The sequence below is a fragment of the Hyperolius riggenbachi genome, chromosome 9 (assembly GCF_040937935.1).
Source record: "Hyperolius riggenbachi isolate aHypRig1 chromosome 9, aHypRig1.pri, whole genome shotgun sequence".
In the NCBI taxonomy this organism is placed as follows: Eukaryota; Metazoa; Chordata; class Amphibia; order Anura; family Hyperoliidae; genus Hyperolius; species Hyperolius riggenbachi.
Window position 1 is genome coordinate 75411146 of NC_090654.1, and position 25714 is coordinate 75436859.

The 25714-nt window shown below is 46.0% G+C and overlaps 1 protein-coding gene and 1 long non-coding RNA gene across 2 annotated transcripts in view; both read right to left on the bottom strand.

Moving 5' to 3' along the window:
- Window positions 1–25714, bottom strand: part of CHST13 (carbohydrate sulfotransferase 13) — an 841732-nt gene that overhangs the window by 516516 nt on the left and 299502 nt on the right. The window lies entirely within an intron of this gene.
- The window catches only part of LOC137531638 (uncharacterized), a 38929-nt gene continuing 35723 nt past the window's right edge, over window positions 22509–25714 (bottom strand). Inside the window, exon 3 of the long non-coding RNA XR_011023691.1 lies at window positions 22509–22745. This is a non-coding gene — a long non-coding RNA (uncharacterized lncRNA). The remainder of the gene's footprint in view (window positions 22746–25714) is intronic.

Here is a 25714-nt window from a genome sequence, read left to right on the forward strand (position 1 = left end):
AGTAGTTGCGAGTTTGTTGTGATTGCATTTTGCTATTTTTACTGAATGTTAGGAACACAAGGAGATACACAAAAGAAATGCAGTGTGCATGACTTTTGTGATCAGGCAATATTGGTTCACAATAGGATCGCACTTATATAAAAGAGTTCCTGCAGTTTTCATTACTTTGCTGATGTCCTTACAGTTTGTGATTAGAAAATGCATCAAAATTGTGTGTGGTATTAAACAGCCCTCGTGCCCTGCCGCTATTTTATCAAGGCTAACTTAAACAAGGGGACTCTTTAAGAGAGCGCAATGACTAGTAAAGCGCCCCTGTAAATATAACGAAAGGCTCCACACATGTGCCATGCTAACAACCCACAGCAACAAATAACAGGCAAGGTCTTGAAAGCTGCCAGCCTGTTTGACTCGTGTGTGTTTTGCTGTGATGGTAATTACTGATGTAATAGACACTGTAGGAAAAGCTGGTGTCAGCTGAGGATTTATGCTCCACTAGGTACAAATAAGACATTTACCACCCCTAACCCAGCCATGCTGCACTCTCTCTCTAAAGTCACAAAGAGCCCGGCTAGTATTAGCACTCTAATCAGGATACATGGAGTGTCACTGTTTCATCCTATGTGACAGAAGCAGCATCCAGCACCCTGGAGAGTTCCTGTGCGGCTGCCTCAGTGTCTCGCAGGCTAATGTGCTCTGGAAGTTTCACTGGTGCCGCTGGGGACCTCCCCAAACTTCTTTAAAATAAAGCTAAACTGTGTGTTAAGGCTGGCGGGCCTTGGGGAGACAAGAGACGGCGACTTGGCACTCCCTATGAGAGGAACGAGATGAAAAACAGCTGCTAAATGCTTTTTTCAGGAGACGAGAGAAAATGGTGACTTGTGAGCGTAGATAATCAAAGCTTAGATTAGCAAATACAAAATACTCAATTATCTAGATCAGGATATTAACATAGTGCGCTAAATCACAACTCCAGGGGAAAGTGCTGCCTGTGTCCTCATTGAGGAGCATTTTCAACTTTCTTTCTTACCTTATCTGCATACAAACAAGTAGCTTCACCATGGTGATCCTAATGGAGACTGCAACGCTGAATTATCACCTGACGACCAGGTAGATGGATCCTCGATGACGAGCGATCCCAGATCCATCTTCCTGTGGGTGGGTACACGCAACAATACACGATAGGCTGAAGGGGAAGTCAAGCAATTGCGGTACTCTGGGCGGAGTCGCCAGGGATCTCAAAGATATCATCCAGCATGACTGTTGTTATCACTGGGCATCGCCTAGTGGTGTTCGCATAATTGAACACCTGTACCCAGGTTGCGAGATCAGCGTCGTAGGAAAAATCGTGTAGTGGGTATGGGCCTTAAAAGGACACCCGAAGTGAAAATAAACGAATGAAATAAACAATTGTATCTATCCTCCTTCTTCTAAAAATGACTTTTTAAGATACACAGTATTTATGTTACTTTTTAAAGGGATACTGTAGGGGGGTCGGGGGAAAATGAGCTGAACTTACCCGGGGCTTCTAATGGTCCCCCGCAGACATCCTGTGCCTGTGCAGCCACTCACTGATGCTCCGGCCCCGCCTCCAGTTCACTTCTGGAATTTCTGACTTTAAAGTCAGAAAACCACTGCGCCTGCGTTGCCGTGTCCTCGATCCTGCTGATGTCATCAAGAGCGCACAGTGCAGGCCCAGTATGGTCTGTGTCTGCGCAGTACACTCCTGGTGACATCAGCGGGAGCGAGGACACGGCAACGCAGGCGCAGTGGTTTTCTGACTTTAAAGTCAGAAATTCCAGAAGTGAACCGGAGGCGGGGCCGGTGCATCGGTGAGTGGCTGCGCGGGCACAGGATGTCTGCGGGGGACCATTAGAAGCCCCGGGTAAGTTCAGCTCATTTTCCCCCGACCCCCTACAGTATCCCTTTAAGTTTTTACTGTTTTATTGTTTTTGCTCAATGACACATTCACTGAAGTATGCCGGAGCTAAAATCTATGAACTATCGAACCTTATTATCTTTTTCCTGCTCTCAGGAGCCATTTTCTGCTAGGAAAGTGTTTTATAGTTTGAATTTCTTATCAGTGAGAGTCACACTGTAGTCTGACCCAGTCCTGACTCAGACGGGACCTGCCACTTACATACCTGATGTTTAACTCTTTCAGGCAGAGTAAGAAAAAAAGAAACACAGCATAGCTATTTGTGTGCTAGGCACTGTGCATACACATGTCTATCTCATCATGCCACATGTCACCTCTGTTATCCTTTAAACCTCATATACACACGCGATTACTGTCACCCGCAAAGACTGTATGGCTCAGAGTGCTGTACAGACACATTGCTAGCCTGCAGGATAGCACATCCTGTTGCTGTGGAGAGGGCAAAGAACTTATGCTGGAGCAGGAAGGGTAAGGAAGCCTACACTTGGATGAGATGATCCGTCAGCCCAGGTTCATGGATGAAGCAACGGGGCCACCATGTACATGCCAAATTCTCAGCAGAGATGGGACTGACAGGATGAGAACCATCTAGTGTGTGCGCAAATACTTTTAGATTTCAAGTGTCAAAGCAGCCATCAGATAGGCCTGGTTCATATTACTGTTTGTAAGGGTGTTAAAATGTGGGTGTTCAACTAACACCCTCTAAAGCATCCATTGGTTTTCCACTACTGAGGTACATCTATCCAGCTGCCCCCTCTTCATCACAGGTTTGCATTAAAGTATACCTAAAGTGACATGTGACTTAATGAGATGAACATATACACATGTTGCATTAGCCCTACCGAGAAATTATTTGAAGTCCCTTTCTGTTTGCCAGTACAGCAAATTAAAAAACTATTTATAGCTACGTAAAAGAGCTTGTAGACAGCTTGTGGAAGACAGCCTGTTTCCTGAAAGGTAAATATAAGCTAAAACAGCTGAGAAACAGTGAGATTCTACAAGGTTTTACTGCAGCAAAGTATAAAGGGTCATTATTTTTTAGCTTAAAAGGCACAGGGTGGATTCTAAACTGCAACTGTGACAGTCTGATGCAATTTTTAAAATAAAGCTGTAAAACTGAAAAAATAAAAAGAGACTTTTTTATATTACTAAGGTTCTATTTATAATCCGTACAACTTACACAATTCATTATCTCATACGTTTATTTTCCCTTCAGGTGCACTTTAAGCAATGCATCTCCAGGTCACATGATGGCATTGTGAAAGAAACTTTAGCTGCAGGTGCCTCTCTTGTAACAAAACTGGTACCATTCAAACAAACTGGCCTGAAAGCTATCAGCCAGCAAATTAAGATCCGAGTCTGGAGTGGAGCTTCAAATCTCCATTGTCTTTAGGCAAAAGAAGCAATAAAAACTTGGAAATTAGTTTTGTTGATTTTATGAAATAAAGATGTTTATTTGTGAAATAAAATACTACAGACAGGGTTGGGAGCATCAGAAGAAAACAACGCTGACAATAACATCTCCATCTGGCTCTCTGATGTCTTAAATATAGAACAGCAACAAATAATGTGATAAAACAATGGGGAAGGCCATATCCTCATCACAGACGAGGAATCGGCTCTGATGATGGAGGAAGAGAACAATATATGTGATTGCTGGTGGTGGGTACCTTATTTCACCGACCAATCACAAAGCTGCACTCTAGAATTAACACTTTGCTGCTGCTGGGACAATTATCTAGCTATTATCTGTTCAAAGAAAACATTCAAGCCCTTATCCAGCCAAACATTTTGTTAACTAGATGGCCTCCTACCGCTCCCTGTAGACTAGCAGCCATTCTGGAATATTCACTAGAATCCCCTAAACACCTTAAAGCATACTTGAAGAGATATTACAGTAAATGTCTAAATTAAATATGCCTTGGGAAGCTTATGAAAAGCTTTCCTAAATTGCCTTATTTTTATCTGGACATAACAACAAAAGTTGTTTAGGTGATACTTTTAGCTTCCTCCAATCGGCTTACAGAGGTGGGGAGGGGGCAGGGACACAGGCGGGGAGCTGCGCTATACAGGAGGAGGAGGGACAAAGAGGGTAAATGTAGGTTCAATATGAACGAGGGGACCAAGAGGGGACAGGGAAGGCTCAATTGGAATGAGGGGACCAAGAGGGGACAGGAAGGCTCAATAGGAATGAGGGGGCCAAGAGGGGACAGGAAGGCTCAAAAGGAATGAGGGGGCCAAGAGGGGACAGGAAGGCTCAATAGGAATGAGGGGGGAAATAGGGGACAGGAAGGCTCAATAGGAATGAGGGGACCAATAGGGGACAGGAAGGCTCAATAGGAATGAGGGGACCAAGAAGGGACAGGGAAGGCTCAATAGGAATGAGGGGACCAAGAGGGGTTAGGAAGGCTCAATAGGAATGAGGGAACCAAGAGGGGACAGGAAGGCTCAATAGGAATGAGGGGGCCAAGAGGGGACAGGAAGGCTTAATAGGAATGAGGGGACCAAGAGGGGATGGGAAGGCTCAATAGTAATGAGGGGACCAAGAGGGGACAGGAAGGCTCAATAGGAATGAGGGGACCAAGAGGCGACAGGAAGGCTTAATAGGAATGAGGGAACCAAGAGGGGACAGGAAGGCTCAATAGGAATGAGGGGACCAAGAGGGAGCAGGAAGGCGCAATAGGAATGAGAGGACCAAGAGGGGATAGGAAGGCTCAATAGGAACGAGGAGACCTATTGACCAAGAGGGAGCAGGAAGGTTTGATAAGAATGAGAGGGCCAAGAGGGGACAGGGAAGGCTCAATAGGAATGAGGGAACCAAGAGGGGATAGAAAGGCTCAATAGAAATGAGGGGACCATGAGGGGACAGGAAGGCTCAATAGGAATAAGGGGACCAAGAGGGAGCAAGAAGGCTCAGTAGGAACGAGGGGACCAAGAGGGAGCAGGAAGGCGCAATAGGAATGAGAGGACCAAGAGGTGATAGGAAGGCTCAGTAGGAACGAGGGGACCAAGAGGGACAGGAAGGCTCAGTAGGAATGAAGGGACCCCGAATTACATGCTGAAGGGAGGAAATGAGGTAATTAGTAGGGGAATATATATATATATATATATATTTATTCCCAGAGAATTAGCACACAATTTGCATCTGCTTTGCATTCAGGGCGTGTATTTAGTCCAGAGGGGCTGTGCATTGCCCCTGTAAGTTTGCAAGCAAATCAGTGGCGTAGGGACCGGGGTCGCAATGGTCGCCTTGGCGACCGGGCTCGGCTCCTAAAGAGGCGGGGGAGGGGCCCGGGGGGCCCTTGTTCGTGCGCTATTGTGAGGGGGGGCGCTGTAATGGAGGGGGGGAGCCGCAGCCGCGGGGAGGGCAGTCCGACCTCTCCCTCCCTTCCTCTCCCCAGGCCCCCCCCCCTCAGATGCAGAGTGACGCGCACGGAAGCGCTGAAGGCAGAACTCACCTCCCTGCATTCCAATCGCCGCTGGTCTCCTCTCTGCATAGATGCTGTTACACACGCAGCTTCCGGCTAAACAGGAAGCTGCGTGTGTAACAGCATCTATGCAGAGCGGGAGGAGACCAGCGGCGATTGGAACCAGGGACGGAGGTGAGTTTCACCTACAGCGCTTCCGTGCGCGTCACTCTGCATCTGAGGGGGGGGGGCCCGGGGAGAGGGAGGGAGAGGTCGGGCTGCCCTCCCCGCGGCTCCGGCTCCCCTCCCTCCATTATGTGGGGGCAGCTACCTACCTAATCTATTCTGGGGGGGGCAGCTACCTACCTAATCTATTCTGGGGGGGGGGCAGCTACCTACCTAATCTATTCTGGGGGGGCAGCTACCTACCTAATCTATCCTGGGGGGCAGCCACCTACCTAATCTATCCTGGGGGGGGGGAGCTACCTACCTAATCTATCCTGGGGGGGCAGCCACCTACCTAATCTATCCTGGGGGGGGCAGCTACCTACCTAATCTATCCTGGAGGGGCAGCTACCTACCTAATCTATCCGGGGGGGGGGGGGGGCAGCTACCTACCTAATCTATTCTGGGGGGCAGCTACCTACCTAATCTATCCTGGGGGGGGGCAGCTACCTACCTAATCTATCCTGGGGCAGCAGCTACCTACCTAATCTATCCTGGGGGGCAGCTACCTAATCTATCCTGGGGGGGGGCAGCTACCTACCTAATCTATTCTGGGGGAGCAGCTACCTACCTAATCTATGCTGGGGAGGCAGCTACCTACCTAATCTATTCTGGGGGGCAGCTACCTACCTAATCTATCCTGGGGGGGGGGCAGCTACCTACCTAATCTATCCTGGGGCAGCAGCTACCTACCTAATCTATCCTGGGGGGCAGCTACCTAATCTATCCTGGGGGGGGCAGCTACCTACCTAATCTATTCTGGGGGAGCAGCTACCTACCTAATCTATGCTGGGGGGGCAGCTACCTACCTAATCTATCCTGGGGCGGCAGCTACCTACCTAATCTATCCTGGGGGGCAGCTACCTACCTAATCTATCTGGGGGGGGGGCAGCTACCTAATCTATCCTGGGGGGGGGCAGCTACCTAATCTATCCTGGGGGGGGGGCAGCTACCTACCTAATCTATTCTGGGGGAGCAGCTACCTACCTAATCTATTCTGGGGGGGCAGCTACCTACCTAATCTAACCTGGGGCGGCAGCTACCTACCTAATCTATCTGGGGGGGGCAGCTACCTACCTAATCTATCCTGGGGGGGGGCAGCTACCTAATCTATCCTGGGGGGGCAGCTACCTAATCTATCCTGAGAGGTCCAGCTACCTAATCTATCCTGGGGGGGGGGGGGGCAGCTACCTAATCTATCCTGGGGTGGCAGCTACCTAATCTATCGTGGGGGGCTGCTACCTAATCTATCCTGGGGGCAGCTACCTAATCTAACCTATACTGGGGGCAGCTACCTAATCTAACCTATACTGGAGGGGAACCTGCCTAATCTAACCTATACTGGGGGGCATCTACCTAATCTAACCTATACTGGGGGTCACCTACCTATCTAACCTATACTGGGGGGCAGCTACCTAATCTAACCTATACTGGGGGGCAGCTACCTAATCTAACCTATACTGGGGGGCACCTACCTCATCTAACCTTATACTGGGGGGCACCTACCTCATCTAACCTTATACTGGGGGGCACCTACCTCATCTAACCTATACTGGGGGGCAGCTACCTAATATAACCTATACTGGGGGGCACCTACCTATCTAACCTATATGGGGGGCACTCACTTATCTAACCTGTATTGGGGGCACCTAGCTAGCCTATACAGGTGGCAACTATACTGGCTACCTATATTGGAGGCACCTACCTAACTAACCTATACTGGGGGCACCTACCTATCTAACCTATGCTGGCGGCGCCTGCCTATCTAACCTATACTGGGGGCAACTATACTGGCTACCTATGCTGGAGGCACCTACCTGGCTAACCTATACCGGGGGCAACTATACCGGCTTACCTATGCCTGGCTACCTATACTGGGGGGACCTGTAGCTGGCTATAGGGATTCAGATATGTGTGTGCGTCGGGTGTTGCCGGGGGAGGGGGGCTGTTGTCGCCGGGGGGGGGGCTGTTGGGGGGGGGGCCCACATCCAGATTCCGCATCAGGGCCCAGAGGTTTCTAGCTACGCCACTGAAGCAAATGCATCCATGAGCGCTGTCACCAGTCTGTATGTATAGCCTAGATTTGAGCCTGGGATCCTAGCACTCCGATGCAAGAGTACTTTCCACTATACCACCTTACCACAGTGCAGTTATGCTATATTGTAATGTAGTGACACCACTACTCTCTATATTGCAGCTAACAATATATAAATACTGAATGTAATCGCTAGCATCGCTATATAAATCTACGCCATCATGAAATACATTAATCTTCTTTTCTGTGAAGTCACTTTGTAGTAATAGGGTTGTGAAAGAAAATCTTTTGGTGTAACTGGAAATCACTGACCTCCTATAGATGGAAATGCGGCACCCCTGCCCTTAATGCCGTTCATTAGTCTCTTCTACAACTGGCAGGCTGACAGTGCCTAGTAACTGGCAATTAATTACCAGCCTGCACCGTGTTGCTTGGTTGTGGTGGCGTTCTGCAGAAAATAAAAAAAGGCTATACTGCGTTTTCTTGCTAATGAACCCAAGTACAGGCATGATTCTATCTAATTAGCGCCACCCCGTTGCTAGACGGTCAAAGGTCATCACCGTGGGGCATGCCTCACTTGAAGGTGAAAACATACTAATTATAAGGACATTGATACCTCTCTCGATGTGTCTAACAGTGAGGTTTATTTCCGCCTGGGGCTGCCATAAGGCCGTTTAGCTGTTGGGGGACTACAAGTATCCTTATGCCATGCAGTACACACTGAGAATGATATTTGTTTGGTAGCTTAAGTGGTCCAGACAAGGATGTGATAAAACCATCAGGTTTAAAACATAAGCAATGCTGGCCCTACCATGAAGCCAGTTGAACCACTGGATTCAGGCAGCAACATCTAGGGGCGGCACCTACAACATCTTAATATGCAGCGTGGCTTCAGCAGAGCACAATTATCTGGTGTATCGCCAGGTCATCTCCTCTTCTGCACTGTGGCTGTCCTAACATTGTTTGACAGTGTCTCTCTGTAGGCTCCCGATGCATGTCATGTGACACAGGGGAGACTACAGAGAGATGCGGTCACATGGTAATAGGAGAGGCACAATGCAGAAGAGGAGAAAACCCTGCGATAGACCAGGTAACTGCTCCACTATGGCCACTCTGCATATCCAATGGGGGTATGGATCACTGAATCTGCCCACACTTCTTTGTGTGGGTTGGTGGAAGATTCTTGCTGCAATCGTTGATTGGATGGGGGTGGGGTGTGTGTGGGGGGGTTTCTTATGTGTGTGTTGGGGGGGGGGAGGAGGGAGTTTGCACAAACTTTAGAACTGGCCCTAAGCACAAGCATTACACCAATCAGCGAGAACATTACAACTGGTAAATACCAATGAATATCTTTTTACAATGTCACCTGTCAAGGGGTGGGAGAGCATTTTTTGAAAGTTATATACTGTAAGCAGGAAGAATGGAAAGTTGTAAAGATCTGAATCTAGTGGTATGTTCCCAGTATGTAGTGGTTAGTACCTGCCAAAAGTGGTCCAAGGAAAGACAACCAGTGCACCAGAGAGAAGGTCATGTCCACCCAAGGCTATGCTAAAAAAACACTGGAGGAGGCACCCTTGATGATATTATACTACTAGATGTTGTCTCGGAAGGAAAACCATTATTAAATAGAAAAAGTGATGTTTAGTCATGCACGGTAGACAATGCGTTTCACGGGTCTTCCTCAGGTCAATACAAGTGCCTGTAGAGCTTTTGGTCACGAATGTGAGCGCCTGATAACAATCAGGTGCTCACGTTCGTTGTGCTCACATTCGTGATCAAAAGCTCTACAGGCACTGGTATTGACCTGACCCCCCAAAAATAATCAAACTCAATTTTTCAGGGGCCACTATAGGTGCCCATTGGAATTGCGGCATTCAGAGGTAATTTGGGCACCTACGGTAGTACCATGAACCCAGCAGCTGCTAATTATCGGGCACCGCAAGTGCACAAATTTCCCCTCAATACTGCTGTGGATATTGGGTGTCTAATTTGGATGTCCACAGTGCCTTGGACCCAGCGCATGCTATTTATCGGGTGCTAGTGGGCACTTGTGTTGATCGAACAGTGCTCGGCACTGTTAGTTATTCCCCGAACATTGGCGTGTTCGGGTTCTGGTCGAGCACAGCCGAGCACCGCATGGCCGCGCTGTTCGGTCTCCTCCCCTCGCTTATTGGCGCCTTTGCAGGCAGCCAATAAGCGGCGACGATGCTTTTTCCACAGCTATGGTCACACAGCCTAGCTGGCTTTGACCATAGCTGTGATTGGGCGAGCGGGTCACGTGGTTCGGGTATATAAATACCCGAACACGCGCTGGCTCCGCCATTCGCATGGGGGTTTAGCTTGGGGTAGGTAGGAGACGGTTAGGTGCCAGCACTGCCAGCCATGCCAGCCAAAGTGCCCCAGCCTCACCACCACTGCCAGCAGCAACCACAGTGCCCCAGCCTCACCACTGCCAGCAGCAGCCACAGAGCCCCAGCCTCACCCACTGCCAGCAGCAGCAACAGAGTCCCTGCCTCACCACTGCCAGCAGGCACTGCCAGCCCACTGCCAGCAGGCACTGCCAGCAGCCACTGTGCCCATTGTTTTTGTTGCCAGGCCAGCCACAGTGCACCTGCCTCACCACTGCCAGCAGGCACTGCCAGCAGCCACAGTGCCCATCTTTTTTGTTGCCTGCCACAGTGCACCTGCCTCACCACTGCCAGCAGGCACTGCCAGCAGCCACTATGCCCATCATATTTGGTCCTAGTTTCAGTGCCAGCTGGGAACAGTTGTGCCCATAAAAAACACAGTTTATTGAATTTTACTGTTGCTTATTGTTGAAAAAAAAAAAACGTACTTTCAGTGCCAGCTGGGAACAGTTAAGCATGCAGTTTTTCCCCATACACGTATGCCTTTTTTTGGGAGTTTTGTTTGTTTTATTGGCAGTCAAGTATAATTGGCGCACTGCTCTGCAAACATGAGTCCCTGCTTTTATTCTAAACCTAAGATCTATGTGTAAATGCCCCCCCACTATTTCCAAACCATTGTGCAGAAGTTTCCCTCATTTTGCAAGTTTTTTCAGGCTTGCAAAGCAGGCATGCTCGAGTCCCCATTGACTTTAATTAGGCTCGGTGTTCGGCTGAATATCCATATCCATGTTCGGCCGAGCCGACCCGAGCCCGAATATCTGAGTGTTCGATCAACACTAGTGGGCACCCAGATTTCCTGCTACACTTTTAGAGTTACTGTAGAATTGTTTTTGGTGGCACTAGAGAGACCTACACACAATATTAGGTATTTGTATTTTGGCTGATCAGTGTGTACAATATACAATATATGTACTTCTATCTAGCCAGTCCTGTGATTCAGATGGCTCTGGGCAGTCTAGCCTGAAAGCACAGCCAGCAGCCTGACCTAACTTTCTTGTGGGTACTGCCAGTGCCGGATTTTTAGTTTGTTCCTCCCAAGGCTACTATGACTAGCCACCCCCTAGCCAACCCTCCCCACCTACACACACTTTCACTGGTCCCTAAAACCAATGTATTTAAGACGCACAATTTGCATTCATCCTTTTTTCTCTTCTCTCCTCATCTGTTTCAGCTCCAAGCCCCTGGTCAGTCTATCATCAGGCAGTGTGTGCACTGTTTTTATATATTCTTCTTTAGGTAGGTCACTCTCTCTACATCTACACCTTGGAGTTTCTCTTATCTATCTGTCAGCCTCAGCAGTGCTGAGTCACATATGACGGGACACAACAATCCTGCCTCTCCACAGCTCTGATAGGTTGGAGCTGGGTGGAGGGTGGAGTCAGACTCAAAGAGTGGCTGGCAGTGATGTTGGCTATCTCGTTGGCTGCCCCTTTGACCCAAGACCTGGCTGTCTGTAGCCACCTGCCGTGATTATGTGCAGACTCTGTGAAGGAAGCAGGGCTGGATCTAGGAGAGTGTTTGTAGCAGGAGCCTGCTGCTGTGATCCACATATTTGGCAGTTTAACTACTGGAATGTGCCAGCCTGCTGCCCGCCCCTTGCTCCCTGGTGCCCTAGGCCATGGCCTTAGTGGCCTTGCCTGAAATGCGGCCATGGGCACGCCAACAAACACAGGTAAGTCAGGATATACTGACTGGATAGTACAGAGCAACAGCAAGTCATCACTTCATCCTCTCCTTATATAACAATGGCAGCACAGTACTGCACTGCTCTCCCCAGCCTAAGAGCTGCTGCTCAAGAGAGTATTTGAGACATATTAAGGCCGTTACACCAGCTGTTTATAAAGTGGCATTTTAAGTTCATCATCAGGAACAGTTTGAAATACACAATCTATTAGCTTAGTAAGCAGATGTTACCTTTTTATACCAAAGGAGGCTTATGTTTTGTAGGTAAGAATCCTATCTTTAAAGTCGTTTATTTGACATCATCTAGTCAAGGAGTTTCAATAAGGGAAGGCAAGTGTACACATGTTCAACTTATCACTGGGAGGGAGAAGGCACCCCAAAAAATAACCATTGATGTAATAAATATAAAATGGCTTACCTCTAAGAAGAAGTGGCAGCTCCAATATAGGGAAGAAATTGTAATAATAAGACACAAAAATGACAACGCGTTTCGCAGAGCACAGTCCGCTTTCTCAGATCAAATAAAGCAGTGTCTGGGTAGCCGAGGTGCAGAGCTTAGGCGCTCCAAGCTCTGCATCTTGTTTACCCAGCCAGTGCTTTATTTGATCAAATAAAGCAGTGTCTGGGTAGCCGAGGTGCAGAGCTTAGGCGCTCCAAGCTCTGCATCTTGTTTACCCAGGCAGTGCTTTATTTGATCTGAGGAAGCAGACTGTGCTCTGCGAAATGCGTTGTGGTTTTTGTGTCTGATGAAGTGACATAGGGCCAGATGCAATAAACTGTGTAAAGTTACTGTGCGCAGAGAGTGCATGGCAATTTTATTAACAATATTATTATTTAGTATTTATATACTGCCGACATCTTTTGTAGCACTGTACAGAGTATATTGTCACCTAACTGTCCTCAGAGGGGCTCACAATCTAATCCCTACCTTAGTCATATGTCTGTATATGTATCGTAAAGTGTAGGGCCAATTTAGGGGGAGGCCAATTAACCTATTTGTATATTTTGGGGATTTTACCTTTTTTACCTCGAGTGAAGTGCTACCTATTAACCCGTTAGCCCCATGGGCATTGCCACGATAACGTGCACATTGCTATGGTAATGCTTGTGGCACTCACAGGTTGACAGGCGGTGCTGCAGTTTACTGCATCTGGCCCATACAGGGGCGTAGCAATACCCATTGCAGTCATAGCAACTGCTATAGGGCCCTGGAGCATAAGGAGCCCAAGTGGTAATTGGTGTATTAACTATTAATTTTCCTGTGCTTCTCCACCCTCTGACTTTAGCTTGGTGCCCATAGACTGTTTGCAGTGGACATTGCATAGGAATGTACATTGCTCAGTCATCATATCCCATAGGGTAGGGGCAGGCGCCATTGCTCAAGAGTGCCTAGGTCTGATGGTCGCATCAAAATTCTGCTATGGGGCGCCATAATCTCTTGCTACACCTTTGAGCCCATGGAAACTGTTTTGACTGAGATGAGTAGCCGCCCGTATTGGATGAATTATTATGGAGGTACCATAGCACCTGGGAGTTTGTACTTGTATATTTTATGCATTTTCCCTAGAAATCTTGCTGGTTGCCAGTTGCCACAGGCAATACAGGCGTTTTCCTAACAGGCAACAGCCCAAATTCATAATCCTCTCTGGGCGCATTGATGTGAATTAAAACCTCCGAAAAGATACACTGCAGCTTGTCTAGAGCACTAATTCTTTCACAGTGCGGTGCTCATTCCGTCCGCTCATTAATTCACTTTTCAGAAACAATTTATTCTTTCGCTATAAATTCCCCCAAAACCACCAGAGGGCGACTGGGATGTTTTTATAACAAGCGGAAAGCTGGTAATGCAAAAAGACCCAAAAAAGAAAAAAAATTCTAATTTTCTTTGTAAAACCGGCCATTATTTTTACATTGCTCAAGCTGTTCTGTGTTATATTCCTTGTTAATTCTTCCAGAGCTAAGCAGCTGTGAAGTGTTTCTGTAAAACGGGTTTCCACGCATGAGGAGTACACCTAAATCTGCCGATTTAACTTTCTACTTGCTGGCGATCAATGCGTCCTAAAGGCGATCCTGCGTCCTAATATATGGATGGGTTGGGTACTGTGCTGACTTTCACTAGAGATTAGCCAATGACATGCTAATGCTTCTGAACAACATGCAAACTTAAAGGGTTAAAAAAAAGTTTAACTTACCTGGGGCTTCTTGTAGCCCCCTGGACTCATCCTGTGCCCGCACCGTCCTTCCGAGACCCTCCAGCCAGAAGTGGCCAGTGACTCCCTCAAACCAGTCAGAGGCTACTGCGCATACACGCCCTGAGCCACGAGCACCCTGATCGCGCTCCTGTTGCCGGGAATGCTCTGAGCATGCGTAGTAGCGAATTTTGCATACTGTGCATGCGCAGAATGCTCTCGGCAACAAGTGAGGAGATGCATGGCCTGCCAGCTTTGTGCGGTCACCACTGCTGGCCGGAGGGTCTCAGAAGGATGGCGCAGGCACAGGACGACTCCAGGGGGTTGCAAGAAACTCCAGGTACGTTAAACTGATTTTTATTGGCTTTAGATGTCCTTTAATGCAAAGATGCATAACATTTGCATTACATTTGCATCAGGGCTCGGAATTACCATAAGGTGCTATAGGCACGTGCCAGCACACTTGGGTTGCAGTTTGACGGGGGTTTGTAGGTTTATGGAGGGTGAAGTCTAGGGTGCTAGGACATCTGTGCCTATAGGCTCCTGTGATGTAAATCCAGGACTGATTTGTATGCTAGCTGGAATTATTAGAACCTCAATGACCATAACTTTCAGTCAGTTACATTGTTGGAAGCCAAATATGTCCCGCCTTAATGAAATTGTACAGTTTCACTTTTACAAGAGTCAAAGGGTCGATTCATTAAGCTGCGCTGCTGCTACAGCAGCACTGCTTAATGACAGCAGTGCAAGGTAATAATCTCCAGCATACGTTATGCTGCCATAGCATGCGCTGCTAAATTACGATATGCTCCAGTAGTTTAACGATCGCTCCATTAAACTTAATGAGTGCTCCACTGAACCCTCCCTGAGCCCCAGTGGGTCCAGTGGCGGCAAAGGACGAGATTCCTGCACTTTGATTGGCTCAATAGGCTGACTGACTCTTGTCCTTTGAAGCCACTGAACCTGCCTAACCAGTGGGGGATCAGATGATCAACTCTTGCAGGAAGGGGATGCCAGTAATGTAAGGAGGGGGGTGATCTGTAGTTATGTGCCTGCAAAGTCCCTTTAATTCTAGGCCTCAGATTCTCACCATCCCTCCTTGCAGTATAAAGGCTGCCCCTCTAGAGGAGGTTAAAGAAAGGAAAAACACAATCGAGAGCCCTTAATAGTGTATTATTGATGATAAAGGAATGCCAATGTAGCAGCAAATAGAAATATACTCACAAGTATGGGTTGTCGGGTTCAGGCAACCACTTAAAGCACTTATCGGGATATTAGGCCTGTTCCCACTCAGGCTAAAAAGTCGCTCTTGGTAGAAGGAAAGAAGGGGTGTTCACCCATCCAACAGGTAGCCAAGAGGCGCTATACTTGGCTACACAACTTCTAAATTACTCCTACCTGTATTATTGCCTGAGGAAGCAGGCTAGAGACTCGCGAAATGCGTTGCATTTGTTCTGGAGTACAAATTAAATCTTTTTTAAACCATACATAGTGGTTGCATTTGGTTTTGGGGAGGTAAGTCCACCCTTGCCCCCCAACTTTTATCTGTTTTTACCTATGATCAATTTTTACTCTGTTTCCATTGTCTATAGAGGAGGTATTCTTCAGACAACGTTTGTTATCATTGGAAATGCTCATGATAGATTCACTTCTTATATGTCCTCTGGCAGTTTGGCCTACTGTATGTGGAAGTCACCTCAGGACAGGGCATGAGAAATTAATAATGGGATGGGGTGGTACTCAAAGTTTTCCTGGGGACCCCATGATTTGGAATTACACTTCTGCCTTTCATCCAGCAGATCCACCACTTCTTTCTTACACAGTCACAATGGCAAGAAAGAGACCGCATACCACAGGTTTCAGAAATTAAGCTTGTATTAGAGCATTAAAGTGAACCTCCGGACTAAAAATCTACTCAGCAGAATTGAAAAGGCTTGGTGTTTCTTTAACAGTTTCACAGCATCAGAACTTTGTTTTTCTTACCAAAGCATCATTTTTCAATCAACGAAAACTGCCAGGGCTTTTTTCCCCTGATGCTGTGCAAAGCATGATGGGATTCCCTATGTTGTTATTTACGTTGCCTAGCAACTGGGAGGGGTGAACAGCACACAGGACAGTTGGAACTGTGTCTCATGCTCCCTGTCACCTCCTTTCAACCAAAAAGATGGCTGCCCTCATCAAAGCAAACATTTGTCTGTTCTTTTAAAACAGGGTTGGTAAGAGATTACCTATCTATTTTAATTAACATAACTAATGTAACTTAATGACAGTATGTTTGTTTAGGCTGAAGTTCCTCTTTAAGGTTGACACGCACAGACGCACTACATGATTTGGGTAGAGCCCTTCCTCAGGTGTGAATGCCCATGGCTGGCCACACATTGCCGCCATACTGTCTGCACCAGTGTATGTGATGACGACACATTCGTTGGGCTTTTAGGAAATCGTCAGGGTGATTCATGTCCTGCTTGCTCAGTGCTCAGATTAGGGTTTTGCAGATGTCTCAGCCTAGAAAGCAGAGATTTCATTAGAAGCAAAGCTAGATAACAGCCCAGAGTCCTTGCTTTCCATGGAGGTAACGGCCATTTGCAGGAAATATTTGTGTGGAAACAATGGCTGCATTGCTGCAGCTTCAGTCAAGCATTTGATGACGATAATGGCTTCGGGGAATCAGACATGCCTCATTAAGTAATTGAGTAGGAAGACTGAGTCAGGTGAATTTGTCTAGGTAATAATCAGTGACTTTTCTCAAATTTGAATGGATTGGAGGCACAGAATGGTCTTTTACGCAACCGCGCTGATGGGTAAAATAGCTTAACTTTTCTATCGAGCTGTTTACATAGAGGCCAGCGCCAAAACCCTTCTGTTATTGGCATTGTGATTGTTCTACCGCTGATTGCAAAGCAGATAATTGTGATATGGAGCCATGGTTTATTCTCACACATTACTAAATAGTCGGGGTGAGGTTTGTTTTTTCAGGGTTCTCAATGCAGCCTGTTTATAGATGTTTGGCTACTAGCCAAGTCACAGTGCGTGTGTGTGTGTTGTAATTGGTATTATTGTGTTTAGTTGTAGTGTGTGTGATGTGGTGTGTTTGATGTAGTGTGTGTGTGTGTATGTGTGTGATGTAGTGTGTGTGTGTGTATGCGTGTGATGTAGTGTGTGTGTGTGTGTGTGTGTGTGTGTGCATGCGTGCGTGCATGCATGCGTGCGTGCGTACGTGCGTGCGTGTGTGTGTGTGTGTGTGTGATGTGTGTGTGTGTGATGTGTGTGTGTGTGATGTGTGTAATGTGTGTGTGTGTGTGTGTGTGATGTAGTATGTATGTGTGTATGTGTGTGATGTAGTGTGCGTGTGTGTGTGATGTGTGTGCGCGTGTGTGTGATGTGTGTGATGTGTGTGTGTGTGTGTGTGCGATGTGTGTGTGATGTGGTGTGTGTGTGATGTGTGATGCGTGTGTGTGTGAGATGCCATTGGTATTATTGTGTTGTGTTGTAGTGTGTGTGATGTGGTGTGTGTGATGTTGTGTGTGTGTGTGTGTGTGTGTGTGTGTGTGTGTGTGTGTGTGTGTGTGTGTGTGTGTGTGTGTGTAATGTAATTGGTATTATTGATAGAGAAATTAACTCCTGGCTCTAAGATTTTACAAAAACGATAGTTCCTTATTCCTGTAAACCGGTTGGCTCCTAATGAAGTGACTAATTATGGTTCAGTGATGTCACTGGTTGCTTCTAGACTAAAAAACACAAAGCTATGGAGAAGCTGCTGCTGCTAGAGGGGCCTAAAATGCTTATTGTCTTTCCCTCCAATGCAGGGGACAATCTTCGGATCAGGTGTTATATTGTGAACACACTTGTTATTGGTGGAAATATCATGTTGGCCATGCTTGTTGTATGGACCCTGGTAGATGGGTCTCCAAGATGTAAAGGGGGAAAGGGCTATGAACACGGGGCGAGGGGTCCCATCAGAGTTTCGCTGTGGGGCCCCATGTGATTTCTAGTTTTACCCTTGCCAGTCATAAATGCTTTTTAGTCCTGATAAGCCCTCACTAAGGGTGCCTTCATTGCATTGCTGCATGCATGTGAACGCCCTGCCCATACAATGGTATTGGCATGTTCACATCTCTGTGGTGTAATGGATCATGTTAACACTTTCTGCAGTGCGTTTCTGGATAACGTATGTGATAACAAGCAGGTTACATAGCAACAAGTTTTCATGCTGTGTAAAATAACATGGTATAACCTGCAGAGTATGTGTAGCGTTATGCCCGCCTTGTGGTGTGGCCATTATGCAGCACGCAGAGGCGTAGCTAGGGTTTTCAGTGCCCAGGGACAAAGACAGTTTTTGTGGCCCCCTCAGGACAAAATGGGCGTGTCCACATGTTCAAATGTGGTCGTGGTCATGGGTGGAGGCAAATGTATAAATGCTGTTTAGATAGCCAGATGTGTCCCCTTCCCCCCATAGATAACCAAATTTGCCCCCCCTCCTCCCCCACGTTTAGATAACCAAATGTGCCCCTTCCCCTATTCAGATATCCTGATGTGCCCCCTTTTAAAAAGCCAGAGGTACCTCTCTATAGATAGCCAGATGTGCCCCCCTTTAGATAGCGAAATGTGCCCCACTTTTTGTGTTGCTGTTATTGCTTCTGCCATCCTCTACAGAGGCAGTGAGAGAAGCAGGGGCACTTCGGGCAGCCAGGGAGCTGCCTCTCATGCACGTGGGGGTGCAGCGGCTGTGCTGAGCGCCCCCACAGGGCTGCGCCCTGGGAACTATGTTCCCCCTTACCCACAACAGCTATGTCTCTGTGCAAACACACACAGTGTGAACTTACCTAGCCGAAAAGCTCTTATTTTACATGTATAAGCTCCTTGCTTATCTGAGGTCAGTTCAGTTCAATTACTGTAGCAGCCACTTCCTGCAACACAGACTTCCAAACTGGCAGGCTGTGATCATCTCAGACAGCTTTTGTCTGTGCCCCGCCCACTGAATGGCACAATGATAGTAAGCAAAGCAGCATCAGCCTTGCCCATAAAACCTGCTCTTAATTTCTTCATCTGTGTGGTTCAAGGTCACATGACCACATTTTTGAAAATCCAGATTTTGAGCCAAAGAAGACGTGCTAGACACAAAATAGTAACATGTGGGCTCTCTGCTCACTAATCTGCCAGATGGGATATGTAAAGCTGTGCCTGGAGCTGGGCTTCGGATATTACCCTTGTACAGTAGCGTGCAATAATGTAGTAAATGACTTTTCATCATCATCTGATAGCGTTGGCGACTTTCGCTTGAACACGGCTACCCCGCTTCACACTTTTCTGCCTCATTGCCTGGTTACACACAGATCCTTTTTTTTTTCTCCGACTTTAATTAAGTACACATTAAACAAATCCCAGTTCGCTGTCTATTTGTTCGATCTCGCAATGTATGGAAATTAACTGTTTGCCTCCCTGGCAGCCCGCTGGGCATCGTTTTATCGCCTTTGCCTCCCATCCGCCCTAAGTGGGTTAACGGCAGCCAAAGCTAATAAAACCTACGTTAGGTAAGGGAACTGAAGCAGAATGCGGAGAAAAATGCTGCTGGCAACTCCTGTGTAATAACAGCCTTATTAATGCCTCAGATGGCTAAAGATTGTTCAGCTGCTTAATTGGCATTTAACCATATAGTTATAGGGAGGGTGATTACATAACCATTAATTGCTAAACTGCTGATTGACATTTAATAAGTAGGATAATGACCAGCTAGTCGCTACTGTCTTATCTCTGCCGGGCGGTGATGCCAATTTAATGCTTAAATGCCACATTCAATTAGATTAAAAACAATGGAAGTTTAATGTATCAGAAAGTAATTAAACATTTGTTGCCGGCATCGCCAACTGTGAAGGCAAGGTATTGTGTTCTCGGGTGTCCAGGGCCTCTCGCCAGGGGCCTACAACACAACCATCTTTTTAAAATCAATCATTCATACCAGGGTGCTGAAACAGCGCATCTGGCTAGAATGGCGACTAACGGTGGTGGCATTTGGATTACTGCCCACAAACAACACTACACAAGCCACCGTTTAACCTCAAAGCAGCATGGACAGCCATACCCTCCTGGGGAAAAACACATATATAAGTAGATAAATACTTGTTCTACTTACATAACATGTATTGTACTGTCCACGTTTTGATTTCAGTGAATTTTATATAGTAAATAAAGACACAACTGTTTCTGGCATTTTCCACTTTGACTGACTGAAGCCAATCCTGGTGTCATTTCTCCTCTCACTCTTTTTTTCTCTTAGAAACTGCACTGTCATATCTAGCTTACTTTGTAAACATGTGAGCACAGCATAGATCAGATTTCAGCAGCTTCTCACAGCAGCTGACGTGCCCTCAGCCAATCAGTGCGGAGCAGGGATGTGGGAGGGGTGATGACAAGCTTCCTTCTCGTCGGCAATTTACCAAATAGAGCCAGTCTGATTGAGATAAGATTTATTACAGCAGAAACATTTCTGACCAGATTGGAATGCTTGCAATGTAGGGTCAGGTTGCAGGTTGCATAATAAACACAAAGCAGTGGGTAAATGGAATTTGATTATGTGGCTGACAATCCCGCTTTAAGAACTCTCAAATCAATACTGTAGATTTACAACATAGTCAACATAGTGCCAGTCATAAGACCAAAAACGTGGCCTCTGCCAAGTGATGTCACAAATCCACACCCTCATCCCCCATGTAGACAAAACTCACCAGATGATCTGACTCCACAGGCCATACAGTGTTCAGTAAAGGAGTGAACTCCAAATGTAAACCTAGCATTCAAACAAGAAGTCTTCATTATTCATTGTTGCCAGTCAGTTCTTCTGCACATAAATAAAGTAATTTGCTTGCCTTCCAAAGTGCATCAAAACACTTAAGTTAAACTTGTGCCTAGGATGTCCAGATTTAGAGATATGGGCATTGGCCTAGTGCAACCACTCCTCATGTACAGTACTAAACGACAGTAACATCAAGGGTGGTGTTACTGCAGGGCCAAACTTACCCAAGTCCCCATGCTTGTTAGGGGTTCCAAAGTCAAGGAAAGTGGATGTCACAACACTTTTATGGTAAGTACAGTATTAAATTGCAATGATACTCACAATTATTACTGCCCAGGGACCCATGTCACCTAAAACCATCCCTAAATAACATCATCTCTTGTATTTCAAAAGAAGATCAAAGGCAGATCTGGGTCATCTGGTGACAGAGGTTGGAGCTAAGGAAGTCTATGAAGGTGATGTTGGGAGCCTGAATGACAACAGCCCTGCTCTCTGGTCCTGGCTTCTTTGCTAAGAGAGGAGCTGATTACTCTTGGAACCTTTCGTCCAGCACTCCTTGAGGGTTTGTCAGTTCTGGAGGTTGGCTCTTGTAGGAAACAAAAAAGGCACAGGGAGACCGGGAGCCCGATCTGGTGTATTATCGACGAGGCACCAGTATATGTGTATAATAAGAAATATACTCACAAAATTAGGTTGCTATCCATAAGCAACCACTTTACTCGCATGTGAGGAAGTACCGTCCTCACTCGGCCTTGCTTCCGATAATGGGATTGGTCGCAGCTCCAAGAGAAAAATATGCCACTGGAAGGACTTCCGAGTGTGCACCCCTGTGCAGGGGTAAAAGGGACTGGGAAGAGCTAGGAGGCGCCCGTGGACGTGTATCTGTGACTCTTGAACTGAGTGTAATAATTCACACAAGGTACTTATAGTCCTACCTTATAGTAGTGCGACTCACACGTACAATGGTGGTTGAAGTTTCTCAAATTTTATTGGGGCACAAATGACAACGCGTTTCGCCATATGGCGCTCAGGATAGAGACGTGTATACCCCAGGCACACCCATAGACCTGAGGAAGCGGCTTGGCCGCGAAACGCGTTGTCATTTGTGCCCCAATAAAATTTGAGAAACTTCAACCACCATTGTACGTGTGAGTCGCACTACTATAAGGTAGGACTATAAGCACCTTGTGTGAATTATTACACTCAGTTCAAGAGTCACAGATACACGTCCACGGGCGCCTCCTAGCTCTTCCCTGTCAGTTCTGGAGGTACCATAATGGACTGCCTGTCTTTTATGAAGCCGGTATCTTAGAAATTTTCTTCTAGCTCTGCTAGAAGGTTCATCAATTCTGGGAGAAAGTTGCAAAATGTATTCATAACTATTTGCAGGTTTTGCCTAGCTGGCAGATAGGTGCTGCTTAGTCGACAGCCTCCTGCGGTAAATTAGACAAACCCTTTGAACAAACATAATTAACGGTAGCCATAATTCAAATGCAGGAGCTTAATTAGTCCACCGAGCCCTCTCCTTGCCCACACAAGTAGCTTCACTCAGCCCCGCGCTGTCCCTTCCCCTTGTAAGACAGAGGAGAGAATGCAGGAATGTGAAACAACAGCTACAAGCCAGTGCCTTAAATTAAATTTCAAAACAGTTTAATTGCTTAATTGCTCAGTTATTTCCTGCAGTTTATTAAGAGAGCCATTGCATAGGCAGCCACCGTGCCGGCAGTGCAGAAAATTGACATTTGAGCCGCAGGGAATTGAGCTCCGCGCGCTCGGCATCCGTACCCAGAAATACTTTCCAAACTAATTGAACAGACGTTGCGTTAACTCATGTGTTCCATTATGTTATGTGTTTATTTATTTATTTTTGCCTTTTAATTTTTGTTCTTGGCCTGCATGGCTGCTGGGTTCTCTGGCCTGGAAAGCCATCAGTTCATTCTCAGGCAGAATTAATTCAAGAGGACATCTCTGTTCAGAGTGGAGAATAAGCACCGCCATAGTGCCACTGTCTGCAAAGTACGGCGGGTGGCCTTCAAGCTTTTCCTTTGACCTTCTGAAATGGTTTCTGGAAGCTGTAGAGACAAAATCATTTTTGTTTATCTAGGATAAAGTGGGAAGGGCTATAAATTCTCCCAGGTGGTTCATTCTGTCAAAGTTCCTCATGTCAATTTCCAAGCCTATAAGTTATAACTCTTGGCACTAGACCAAGAAAAAACTTTTGGGGGCGCCTCATGGTTAGCTCTATTCTAAAGATCTGGATATTCCAAGCCTCCTCGCTTCATTAAAGCTTTTTTCTTACCCAGGACTATGGTGACAGCAGTGATGTTCCTTCCAAGATGACGACTACGCCAAAACTCCCTGCTTCACCACTAGAAGCTAGTTCGAGTTACATTATATGCTTGTCCTAATTACATTTTCCTTACTCATTTGAAGTATAGATGGAAAAAGAGATTTATCTGGGAAACACACTGAATCTGTGGTTTCATTAAAAACACTAACATGGGTACAGGGGTCACAGAGGTCACAACTGTTACCAGGCTTCGTGTATCAGAGGACCTGTATCGATCCTACTTGTGAGCACTGTGTGCTGGGCCCCTGAATGCAGTGACAGTGGAAGAGTATGTTACAGTATTTATTCTTCTCATTTGTCCTCTTGCCAAGTTGCCAACATGCTTCCTGCTTGTTTAATCACTGCCCAGGCCTATTCCTGGCTCCTCACCTCCATGTTACTCGCTGGTTCTGCCATGTGATGTGATCACTTGATGTTGATGGTTCAGACATTAAATAAGAAGAGAATTATTACAGAACAGTCCGCTACCATTGCTCTGCATAGCAGGGGGCGGGGCAATGAAGACTACTATGAGAGTATATGAAAACACCACGTTGGGCTATAAAGGGCAGAACAGAGGGTGATGGAGAAAATAACTAGGGCACAATGGAGGGCATTAGAAAGGCCAAAATAAGGCACTATAGGAGGCTCTGAAGAGAAATACATTGGGCTATTTCAGCTTCTTTAGGACATTATTTTTTACAGACTGAGACAACACAAAAGGAAAGTAGGTGGCATCAGTTTCTACATCAACTCCATGTGGTACTCCAACATGACCAGCCTGAACAAAAGATTTTCTCCAGAAGTCAAATTCCTACTTATTGACTGCAAACCGCAGTACTCACTCAGAGAGTTCTCCTCCTTTGTGCTCGCAGGTTTATACATCCCCCCAGACACCAATGTCAAGAATGCTCTGTCCATCCTAAGCAACACCATCTCGCTATGAAAGACAATCCCCCCCCCCCCCCACGCCATCTTCATCACTTAACTGATGAAGTGTGAAAGAACGTTAGGGGCTCAAAACTTATCTGTATTACTTATAAAGTAAAAGATGAGCAAATAGTCTACAGGTGCAATGTTTGGCTCGCTCATATGTTATCTGCTCATCTGCCTGTAAGTTTAAGTATTTTATAATTACCTACTTCAACCCTCAGGGTTGTAGTCCCTTTATGGATGCAAACAATTTTCACATTTCAAAGCTCCTTCCATTCATTTACCAATAACTTTATAATTACTGATCACACCTAAATTATCTATATCTTGATTTTTTTCCAGGACAAATTAGGCTTTTAGTGGGTGATATTTTTTTTTAGTAATAATTTTATTTTCTATGCACATTAAAGGAAAAAAAACAAGAAAAAATACACTATTCTTCCTTTTTCATCATTTATAGTTTTAAACAATGCTACTGAAGATAAATCCTGCAATTTTATTTGCTTATTTGTCCTGGCTAGCCCAACATTTAAATTAGAGTATGTCCTTAGGTAATTATGTTCCTAATATGTACCTAATAATATATTATTTGGAAATAAAGGTGTATTTTTTCTCTGTTGTGTTTTTTGTTTTCTCACTGTGCCTTAGCAATTATTGCAAGCCATATTTACAAAAAGAACAGTAATATACTGTCATGTCATACATAATTAAAAAGCTGAGTCCTTAAGGATAATAATCTCTGTATTTTATTTTACATTTTGTTGCTTTGTTTTCTTTTTACAAGCTTTTTATTTTGAGACAGAATATATGAAAACAAAAAATGTATTGCTTTTGATTCAGCTTATCACTAAAAATAATTCACAAGACATAGGCCTCAACCCTAAAACACCCTAAAATCTATTCTACAATGTATCACGGTTAAAATAATAAAGAGGTGATTGGAGAGACTGCGCTATCGCGGTATCCGGGGGGGGTGGTACGTATAACGGCGGCAAACGGGGGGATTGGAGCACAGCGGAGGGATTTGGGGCACACAGGTAGCTAGCCTAATGCTAGCTACAAGGTTTACAACTAGTTTTATTCAAAAAATTCCTCCCGGGGCCATGTAATACTCTGCGGCGGCTACCCCGCCAGGGAGGTTAACATTGAATTGTGCATGTGACTTTGTACAGGCCAATTTTTTCCACAAAGAATTTTAGAGCCATACTTTGTTTGCATAGCCCCAGAAGAGTCCGGGCAGCAGAAAAAGGCCACAAATGCCCATTATGGAAGACTAACTACCAGGGCCATTCAAAAGTGGATGTTTTGTAAGCTACAGACTCATGTTGTTTTGATGAAACTTTGCCAAGTTTCATTACAATTTTGAAAATTACTTTTTTTCTCATGATGGATTGAGTTTGTCCCTACCAACTTTTTATGTTAGAGATGTCAAAACTATAATGCTGGGAATACACCATACAATTGCCTGCCATTGTCCACCGGCGGGAATCGAGCGGGCGCAGGTCAAGCGCCATGATCGGGCCAGCTGAATATTATCAGCTGGCCGGATCAGCTGGTCGATACACGGTACAGAAACGTACCGTCTATGCCCAGCATTAGATTTTCTGTTAGAATGCATAATTAGATTATTTTCTGTAGAGAATGGTCATTATCTCTGGTGCATTGTCTTCTGTTTATCTCCTGCTAAGTAGAACAATGCCTAATTGCTCGGCAGATAGATGGTAAAATAGATAAATTTCCAACATGTTGAACTTTATCTATCTGGCAGGTAAATCTAAA